Source organism: Montipora foliosa, chromosome 8 (assembly GCF_036669935.1).
Source record: "Montipora foliosa isolate CH-2021 chromosome 8, ASM3666993v2, whole genome shotgun sequence".
Classification (NCBI taxonomy): domain Eukaryota; kingdom Metazoa; phylum Cnidaria; class Anthozoa; order Scleractinia; family Acroporidae; genus Montipora; species Montipora foliosa.
Genome location: NC_090876.1, coordinates 26,043,581 through 26,053,580, shown reverse-complemented (window position 1 = coordinate 26,053,580; position 10,000 = coordinate 26,043,581). Strand labels below are relative to the sequence as shown.

Sequence of the window (10,000 nt, the reverse complement as noted above, 5' to 3'; positions counted from 1 at the left end):
AACACATCTGGTCCCTAAAGGACAGCAAAACGGAATTTGCTATAACCTGGAAAGTACTGGCTCGCGCCAGACCTTATTCAAACGTAACAAAGAGATGTAATCTTTGCATTACGGAAAAATTTTTCATCATCTGTAAACCGGGAGCAGGCACCCTAAACAAAAGGAACGAACTGGCGAGTGCGTGCCGGCACGCAACCAAATATTTGATAAGGAATGCTTGAACCATCAACTTATAAAAGGAAAGTTAGCCAGGCAGTGTTTTATGCACCTGACGAGAGAGGACCATCAGGCCCTTTCGAAACAGATCTGTAGTGTTTTAATGTTTTAATTTTTCCTTTCCTACGCAAGTAATTATAAAGCTCCAAGATTGTAGAGCACTCTTCGACTCAAAGATAAGGTTTTCACGTTTCTATATATATATATATATATACCAAGGAAGGACAACCCCTGAATGACAGTTTTCATTGGAAAGGAAAAACATTTTATGCCCTGAGCGGGATATGAAACCAGGTCCCCCTGATTACGGTTGGGTGTGATCAACACTACCCTATCCGAGCAACCATGCTGGCTACATGGCCAATCTAGATAGCGAATGGGAATTACGTGGTCATTCCGAGCCCATGTTTTTCCCCAACTAGATGACGTTGGATCAACCAGAACAATGATTCACAGGAGGACGAGAGAGGAGAAGAAGACAATTTATATGCAAGTTAAGAGGGTCTCTTGAGCCAACAGCGCATCGTTGCCCTGAAGAAGGCTGGTTTGGCTAGCCGAAATATAGCACACTATGTTGTATCAGCTCTTGCTCAAAATATTTAGCGAGAAAACGTTCCTCCAACTCTCAATGTTCTGCCAAAGAAAAAAGAAAGGAATGTCCTCAATAATCCTTGGTTAACTCTCAGGAGTATGTTCCGCTGCGAAGCATAAACTCCTGAGCTCTGCAATTTGAGCAGGCAAATGACCCAAAACAGAAAAGTGGTCTGTTCAGCTCTCTCGCAGACAGTGCAAATATGGCGAAAATCATGCTTTTTCAAAAGCCTGTTGGTAAAAGTGCTAGAACGTCTTCTCCCCTTTGCAGACGTTCCTGTTCTGGCTTAAAAATAAACATCTTTCCTCTCAAAATTTAGGAAAGACAACTCTCCATTTATCACTCTCTTTACATCTGTGGTTTCTCTTGCATGACCAACTCTGACCATCAAAAAATACGTCATTGTTCTTTTGACACCAACTTGACCAATTAGAAATCCCTTCCACTGGTGGACAGGATTTCACTTTTTGCCCTGAGAAATCATGGGTTTTCGAGCTGGCGTAATACAACTTGTATTCCCCACTCGTCCCAGATCTTCAGACTTTGTCCAATATGGGGACCAAAATAAATATTACCGCCTGCAAGCAGGCTATTAAGCCGTCTGATATGCTATTAGAAAGTCAGGGAGCTGTTTCTTCAAGTGCAGCTTAAACTGCGTCAATGTTATCCAGGCCAATCATTCATCCAAACATGGTCAACACAGGAACCTTGGCCACTGCTAGATCGATGATCCAAGAAGGTACAAGTGTTGGGCATTGTAGAAGACTCAACCAGAACAAACGATTGAGAGCGTCATTGGGGACAAATGTTCCCAAAAAAGGAAAGAAAGCTGAACAGTTGAAGGGAAAACCTTTTGAATTTACTTTGTTGAATTGTACTAGAGAGGACAGTGATGATGAAGAGGACGAGATATTAAGGAGAGAAATAATTGTGAGTAGAGGTACTGTAACTCTTGAAGAGGAAGACAGAGAGGTATCTATCAGAGAAAAGTTGGTGACATCTCTTACAGACAAGTATGGCATGATTGGACCAAATGACTTTGAGTTGCTCAGAAGAAATTGTCCATCCTGCAATTGAGTAAATACAGCTTTGAAATTGTGAAGAAACTTGCAAGTCAAGGATTGTACATCAGAATGAAGAAAGATTTCCAGTTTGTGAGAGATGAGGAGAGAATTGTGATTTGGACACCCGACATTCACCATCCACTTCAATCAGCACCTCAGCACCACCGCCATCACTGTCCACTTTAGTCTGTACCTTAGCCCCTTCACATCTATTTTCTCCTCCAAACTCTGAGCAGTGGGATAGTGACCCTGCAGGAATCAGTCAACCTTTCCTACAGTCACCTTTGAGGTCCAATTCCATGGTGAAGTTGCTGTGGACAGCAGTGGGCCTCGGAAGGAGTGGTAACCTCTTTGCAATCAGAATATCAGGGTGTGATCAGAGTGTTAACTTTGCCATACTCTGTCACAATTCTTACATATCCACTCTCTTCAATTTTGATGATTTGACCCAAGAGCATATTGGGGTGAAAAGCGTTGATCTTGTCTACTTTGTTTATTTTTATTGCCACCATGTCCGAAATCTTAAATTTCGGTTGTTTTTGTGCTTGCTTTCTTGTTTGCTGGTGATAGTCTTCTGCTGTTCGTGCAATGGACATAAACTTATGAACAACTTTACAAGTCGAACGCTTACATGTACTTCTGAATAGTTGTCATTCTCCCATTTACCTGTGATTTGACTTCCTCTATGTGCTGTTCTTTGGTGTGCTAAGACTAAGAGTGTCATAGAGTTTACTCTTTGGGATAACAGTTTTTCTGTCAGGTGCTTGCAGTTTTTGGACCAACTTAAGAATACCCCGCCACAGCTAACCACTATTGTTTCCCCTAGTTTGCCTTCGGTTTCTCTCGAATCACTACTCGATTTTTCACTTTGAATTTTCAAGTATTCCATTGCTTCATTGTAAAATTGATCTTCGATAAACATGGTTAGTTGTGATGTATTTCGCTTCTGCTTTTGCTTGAAGTCATCTAATCGTTGATAAAACATTTCCTGTGAGTCCTGCACTGTCGAGCTGTTTTCTTCCAACTAAACTTGCGAAGTCTAAATGTGAATAAATTGAAGTTTGGACCGAGAGTGGCCTGGGATGAATAATAAAATATTTGGACAGAGAGTGGCCTGGGATGAATATTAATTAAAATATTTAATTATAAATTATCATGGTAAGTTTGCATGATCTGCTTGTGTGGTCAAGTGGATAAGAGAGTGGACAACAGATCCAGAGGTAGGGAGTTCAAGTTCAAGTGAGTAAAAAAGTAAGTCTTGAGTGTACTGTGTAAAGTCTGTCATAGAGGGAGTGGGCATAAGGGTATGCAAGGAGGGGGGCCACCTGCAAAATAAGGGGGATAGAGCTGTGAAAGAAAGGGGGGTTGGATAGAGGTGATGGGGAAGATGAGGGAGGGGTGGGAAAGTTGAAGAAAAGAAAGAAATAACATGTTCTTTTTTAGACCCCCTAAAAACCATGCCCCTGTTTTTTAACTACACCGCAAAAAAAGGAAAATCCCTTTTTAGACAGTTGATAAAAATAAACCAGTACAATTAAAATTGTACCAGTTCAATATATTCTGTACCAGTTCAGAAAAAATTGTACCAAAGGAACAAATTGTACTACAACATAGATGCCTTAGGAATACCTCTGTTTGGAAGAAAGAAGAAAGTACCCTATGTTCCTCAGTCTATCTTTAAGGCCACCTCACTCAAAGGACACTGCCAACTTATCAGCCAGGAAGCTCTTGTTTTTGCAGAAAGTAGAAGTCTCTGAAGAAGGCTCCAAGAGTTGCTCTTTTGAAACTGCTATCTATGCGATGTTTATCAAATATGTCAGAGAAGCTTCAAGTGGACACAGGGTTGTTACCCATGTATGAAAACAAGAACATGTAGTGTTAAAGGCCAGAAAAAGTTTCTCTGAATTGAAAGTTCTTCACCTGTATTGTCATACTTGACCACTTATTTGGGCTTAATGTGTTTAAGTAGCCAACAATAACGCTTCAAAAATAGGCATTTTTAAATTGAAATCCGCCATCTTTGTTTTTGTTATACAAACGAGGCTATGATGTAGCAATAGTCAAGGATTTCTCCGGATGCCTAGATGTAATTCATGTAAACAAGGAAAACAGGCGAGGAGAGCAATACTTTGTAGACTTGAATCTTAATCCAGAGGGTAAATTGTATTGATATTGGCTCCACCATCAGAACAGAGTTACCTTGTGGTTGTTAACCCTTTCAGCCCCGTGGGGTTCCCCATTGACGAGTAAAATCGTCTGGCGTTAGACAGAGTAAAATCTATAAGTGGCACTATTGGGAGTGAAAGGGTTAATGGGGACATAGTTTTTGAGTGAATCTAGCTGTTGTTAACCCTTTCAGCCCCGTGGGGTTCCCCATTGACGAGTAAAATCGTCTGGCGTTAGACAGAGTAAAATCTATAAGTGGCACTATTGGGAGTGAAAGGGTTAATGGGGACATAGGTTTTGAGTGAATCTAGCTGTTGTTAACCCTTTCAGCCCCGTGGGGTTCCCCATTGACGAGTAAAATCGTCTGGCGTTAGACAGAGTAAAATCTATAAGTGGCACTATTGGGAGTGAAAGGGTTAATGGGGACATAGGTTTTGAGTGAATCTAGCTGTTGTTAACCCTTTCAGCCCCGTGGGGTTCCCCATTGACGAGTAAAATCGTCTGGCGTTAGACAGAGTAAAATCTATAAGTGGCACTATTGGGAGTGAAAGGGTTAATGGGGACATAGGTTTTGAGTGAATCTAGCTGTTGTTAACCCTTTCAGCCCCGTGGGGTTCCCCATTGACGAGTAAAATCGTCTGGCGTTAGACAGAGTAAAATCTATAAGTGGCACTATTGGAAGTGAAAGGGTTAAACAGGGTTTTATATCTGAGTTAAATGCAGGGATTTTACAAAGCGAAAGAGACCTTGCAGAGCTAACCCGCGCTCTTTGCTGTGAAATAAACGCCTGGAAATCAAGTTTCATCTGTCTACCGTGGCTTTCTATGAGACCAATGTTACAACTTCAAAAAAAAACATAGATCGATTTATATATTTCCATCGAATGGTAAGAGTAAATCGTTTCAGCAGTTTTTTTCTAGCTCCAACATCATGATATTTTGGACTGGTTGACTGAGATTTCAATATGAAGCAAATGTCACCAAGACCAATATTCATCTACCCGAAGATCCTGCTTGGTCCTCGTTGGTAAAATGACAGTTACCCGAACAGACAATATAGCAGTCAGGTTTAAGGAATCCATACAGGTTTTACATGTATTTTCAACATTTCTTTAAATTGTCATTTTCCAGTGTAAGTCTACATGTGTCTAGTTTCATCCCCCTCGAAAACGTACATGTACACCCTAACAATGGTAGGGTAATTGTTGCTGTGAAAAAGCCTTGCTATGTGTACTGTGCAACATCTGAGAGTATCATCGGCTTATTCTAAATTAAATGCTTCCCGTGTAAAAGCGAACAAATACGTTTGCTGAAGCATCAAAGATGGCTGTCGAATAAGTAAAACAACGTCAGTTAATAGGGTAAAGAAGTTTGATAAAATTGTGTGATCCGCAGGGTGGACAGGCAGAGCATTTGTATGTTATTTAATATTCTGGGATACATGTAATTGCCTGATTTCAACTTTTAGGGCCCTTACCTTCTCTTTTTCCTCCCTGCAATTGATGTTGATATTGACGGTTTATATTTCCTTAAGACTTTTTTCTTGGAGGTGTTGCCATACATGTCCTGTTAGTTCCAGTTTTACTTAATGGTGACGAAGAACATATCAAGATCCTTCTGACAATCTTTATTTTGACAAAGTGCACTCAGGGTCACAGAGGCATTTTAATTCGATGTTCACATTGACATTAGAGCACCTGCTTGGGCATCTTTTTTCTCTGCAAAACAAATTTCAGCAGTGTTAGTAATAGTAATAATAATTTATATTATTTATTTTAACGTGTACAACAAAATAACACAAATTAAAAACAGCAATCAATTACAACATGAGGAAAGGACTGTAGTTACCATGCAACCTCTGGGATGGTGGCCAAGGACTTCACCCTCGTGTAAAGGGATATTATCCGTTGCTTTGAGTAGCATATTTATTTCTTCAAGTATGGTAATCTTGACCAATATTGTCCATTACTGGCAGGTCTGTTATTGGGAAAATGGTGCTTCCAAATTGGTGTCTTTACTGTTAATATTATTGCAAAGCCTCAAAAGTAATAAGAAATTTACAATCATGGTCACTTTTTAATAGTGTTGTTTCACCATTTTTGCAAACAGTTATAATAAGTATAATCAAACATGTTATGGTTGATTATTAAATTTATCTTGAGTTTTGAATTTAAAACTTTTCATGAAACATTTTTGTCCACTTTGAACTTAGATGGAAACAAAAGCATCTCATTTGATAATAAACTTGGTACCAAAATGAAGTCATGGTTTCTTGAGGTTACAACATTGGGTTATGTAATATTTTAGGATACAAAGGAGATGGGCTAATTTCCCATTCTTGCACTAGTACATGTAGTAAAAGATCCTACTTAGGCTTAAGGTTGAGTGCTAGGTACCCCTTTGTGTTGCTTTGAGTGTTGTTTTTGTCAGGAACTTGTGCCTGCCTAAGTTCTTTCCTTCCTAATTTACGAGTCTCTTCGTTCTCTAATTTTCAAAAGCACTAGTTCTAACGCTTCCTTATAGACATACAGCATATGCCCATTAGACTGTTAGGGGATCCACTCTCTTCAAAACAAATAACTCCAGCAAATCATTAACTCCCAAGTTAACAGCTTCAACAACAACATCATCATCACTTGCAGTTGAAGATGGTCCTTGGGGGTCATATCCATAAAGTTCCATGGTTGATGGCTGTTCTTGTACTTGGCCATATGGTAATGTGTTGTCATGGTGTAACATATCATTGCACCACATTTGGTATGGAGACCAGTTTCCCTCTGTGCACACCTTGTGATGATCAAAAGCTTGCATTTGATTCTTGGAATAAAGACTAAATGTAAATGCGAACGAATGAAGAGGATCCTCAGGGTTAAGGATACCGGTAGACTCCATTGCATAAAAGAGATAATAGTAGAGATTGTCTCTCCATAATCTTTCTATTGCCTGATTGTGAGTAGACGGACCAGCAAAAAACTTGCTCTTCCTTCTCCTCATCCTTGGATCATAGCATCACAGACAAGTACATTTTCTACATCCACATATTTCAGCACTTGGCAAAGTCCTTTTTGACTTGCTCTTCCTTCTCCTCATCCTTGGATCATAGCATCACAGACAAGTACATTTTCTACATCTACATATTCCAGCACTTGGCAAAGTCCTTTTTGACTTAGGTGGCCTGCCACTTCTGCTGGAGAGAACCGGACAGCCACAACACTGAGGACTTCATCCCCTACTCTTCTCAAATAGTGTGTGGGTTCTTTAACATCCCACAGAGAACTTATGAACATAGAAGATATTTGTGAGACAGGGCATAAGGTTTATAGTCCTTGAAAGTCTAGCCATCTGCAGATCAAATTACGAAGGCAGCACTTTCTCCTCAGGGGTTCGAACCTGCAACCTGCCGGATGACAGCCTGATGCTCAACCAACTGAGCCACTGATGCCACCTTTGTCAACTCTTATTCTGAATGGCCAACGTTCCCCCCTCATTTCTCATTGCATGCAGAAAGAGCCAAAGCACAGTTTCAGCTAAATTATTTGAACTACACCTCAGAAAAATAATTTGTCATAAAAATCCGTCAATGCATACATGGATTACAAATTTCCACAGAATTGAAGAGTGATGGCCATCTAAGTGCCAAAAAGAATTTGACCAAGGTACACTGAGTGAACAATTAACAGCAGCCCATCTTAATGCAGTATTTTGCAGATCTATTCTTTCCATAATCTCTTGCATCCTCCTTCTGTGAGTTCTCAAGCCAAGTGATCCGATGAAACCTCCAACCTAGTCCTGACCAACAGTTCTGCCGTGACTTGAAATAAAACCCCCAACTATTTCATTAATCTCAAATCAGACAGATCATTAAATACAGACATGTTTTCCAAACCATAGACAGACACTCTCCTGTGTATTCATGTAGTCCAACTGAACCCTAATTCCTGACTCTAAAGGAATTTCAAAACAAAGTCTTCCAAGTAAGTCTTTTTTTAGAATGAGGTAAAGGAGCAAAACTTTCAGCCACAGTCGCTGGAGTGACAGGCATCATCACAATATCATAGCATAGAGAAATATGTTAGTTAACACATCTTCAAAAGCTGTTGCAAGTTATGTTTCTGCAGTTTCCTGATCAAACATACCTGGGAAAATAGCCTGTGCAGAGTTGATAAGTGAAATGAGAAACTTTGAAAGGTCTTTCTCGCATCAACATCAAAGTTCTCAAGTTCGCCACATTTAACTTTCCCAGACACTATAGTTTGACCCAGGCCTCCCTCTGCCATTAAATGGATTTTGGTATATTGAATTGAATTACATTTCACCTTTTAAATTAAATGCAGATAGCTCATTAAATTGACTAAATGAGTAGAGATTAAATAAAACATATTTCTTTTTGGTTTAAACTAAATATATAAAAATGGAGCATTAAAGAGATTCAAGAATTGAATTAAACAGACACAAAAAAAGTTAAATGAATATATGGACTAAATTAAACAAAATAACAACATTAAATTTCGCTACAAACAGATTGCCATATGTATTTAAAGTTCTCATTTCTGGTCATTAACAGGAAGCAATTTTGAATAGTTTTTTTATTAAATTGAACTTGAATTTTCATTGAATTAAACATGAAATTCATTGACTTGAACTTGAATTTCCTTGAATTGAAATTTAAACTTGGTATTGAATATTGCTACAATTGGCTTGTCGTATTCTAGCCCGTGACCTTTCTTTCAAACAGATATTGGCCGTTTTTGCATCTACATTGCTTAGCAACGTAAATTTCTGGCTGGCTGGTTGACTGTCTGACCAGTTGGCAGTCTGTGGTACACGATTTATGACATCAGAATAAGTCATGTGTGAGAGTCAGAGATTGCTCATCGAGAAAATCTTATTTTCAAGATGGACGTACTGGACTGATACTGGAAAAGTGTCTTCCCTTGCTTTGTCCTGATTTCTCGGCACTTTTGCTCACAGAAACTTTGTTGATAAGTGTTGCTTTATAATTAGATGGCTGTCTCTTGTTAAATACTGTTAATGTGGCCTTTCTTCTGTACCAATGGCGGATGTGTGATGCAATGGATATGTTATAGATTGTGTTTAACTTCATTTTTTTTTTTTTAGAACCAGTCTTACCGTGAACAGGGATGGCACCAGGATTTTTAAGTCTGAGTCCTGGAACCCGCATGTCCGGCCAAATTGGGGTCCCAAGCATTTTTTGGGGGTCCCAAAATCTTGGTGACTCTCTGCGAGAAAAAAAGAAAAAGAGAGAGTAACGAATTTTCTAGTCTTATTCTTTCGACAGTACTGAGTACTGTAACTAGCGAGTTCTACTTTCCAGGTTACAAATCATAGATAACTTATTGCCTAAATTCCTTGTTTGCAACCATATCCAAACTCTTTCAGCCAATTTTAGCCAAAAGCTTTATGTAAAAATTACCATGTCTTCAACCTTTCTCAGTTCAAGAAGTGTGAGCACTTGTATTTCTCAATAGATCAATGAGCAAACAAATGGCTGGAGTTCATTAAGTTTCCCAGATATATGGTCATCTCCATCAGTCTCTTTTGCATGGCGAAATCCAATATGACCACCACTATGTTACTTTACTTTTATTATTATTATTATTATTATTATTATTATATTCTTTTTTTGCATCTTGCCGAAACAACAGAATATACTGACAATTAGCAAAGCAAGTTGTGTGAGTTATTTAAGTCAGTGTCTTGTGTCCTGGGACGCATTAAAATTTTGATGATGCATTTTTTGGAATTTATTTGTGTAGAAATGCATGAATTCTGCATTAACGCGATGCTGCTTTCGATGCATTTCATGACATGATTAAGTATTTCATTGGTGTTTATGTACATGTAATAAATAGAATATTACATGGCTTCTTGGAGATATGAAATTTCTCTTAGAGTGCTGAAAAATATTTCACTTGTTCCCTGCGCTCACTAGTGAAATAATA

The 10,000-nt window shown here is 38.9% G+C and overlaps 1 long non-coding RNA gene across 1 annotated transcript in view; it reads right to left on the bottom strand.

Annotated features, from left to right (window-relative positions):
- Window positions 1–10,000, bottom strand: part of LOC137967253 (uncharacterized) — a 51,264-nt gene that overhangs the window by 22,572 nt on the left and 18,692 nt on the right. Inside the window, exons 2-4 of the long non-coding RNA XR_011116507.1 lie at window positions 9,168–9,277; window positions 5,886–6,075; window positions 5,515–5,755 (exon numbers count right to left, since the gene is read on the bottom strand). This is a non-coding gene — a long non-coding RNA (uncharacterized lncRNA). The remainder of the gene's footprint in view (window positions 1–5,514; window positions 5,756–5,885; window positions 6,076–9,167; window positions 9,278–10,000) is intronic.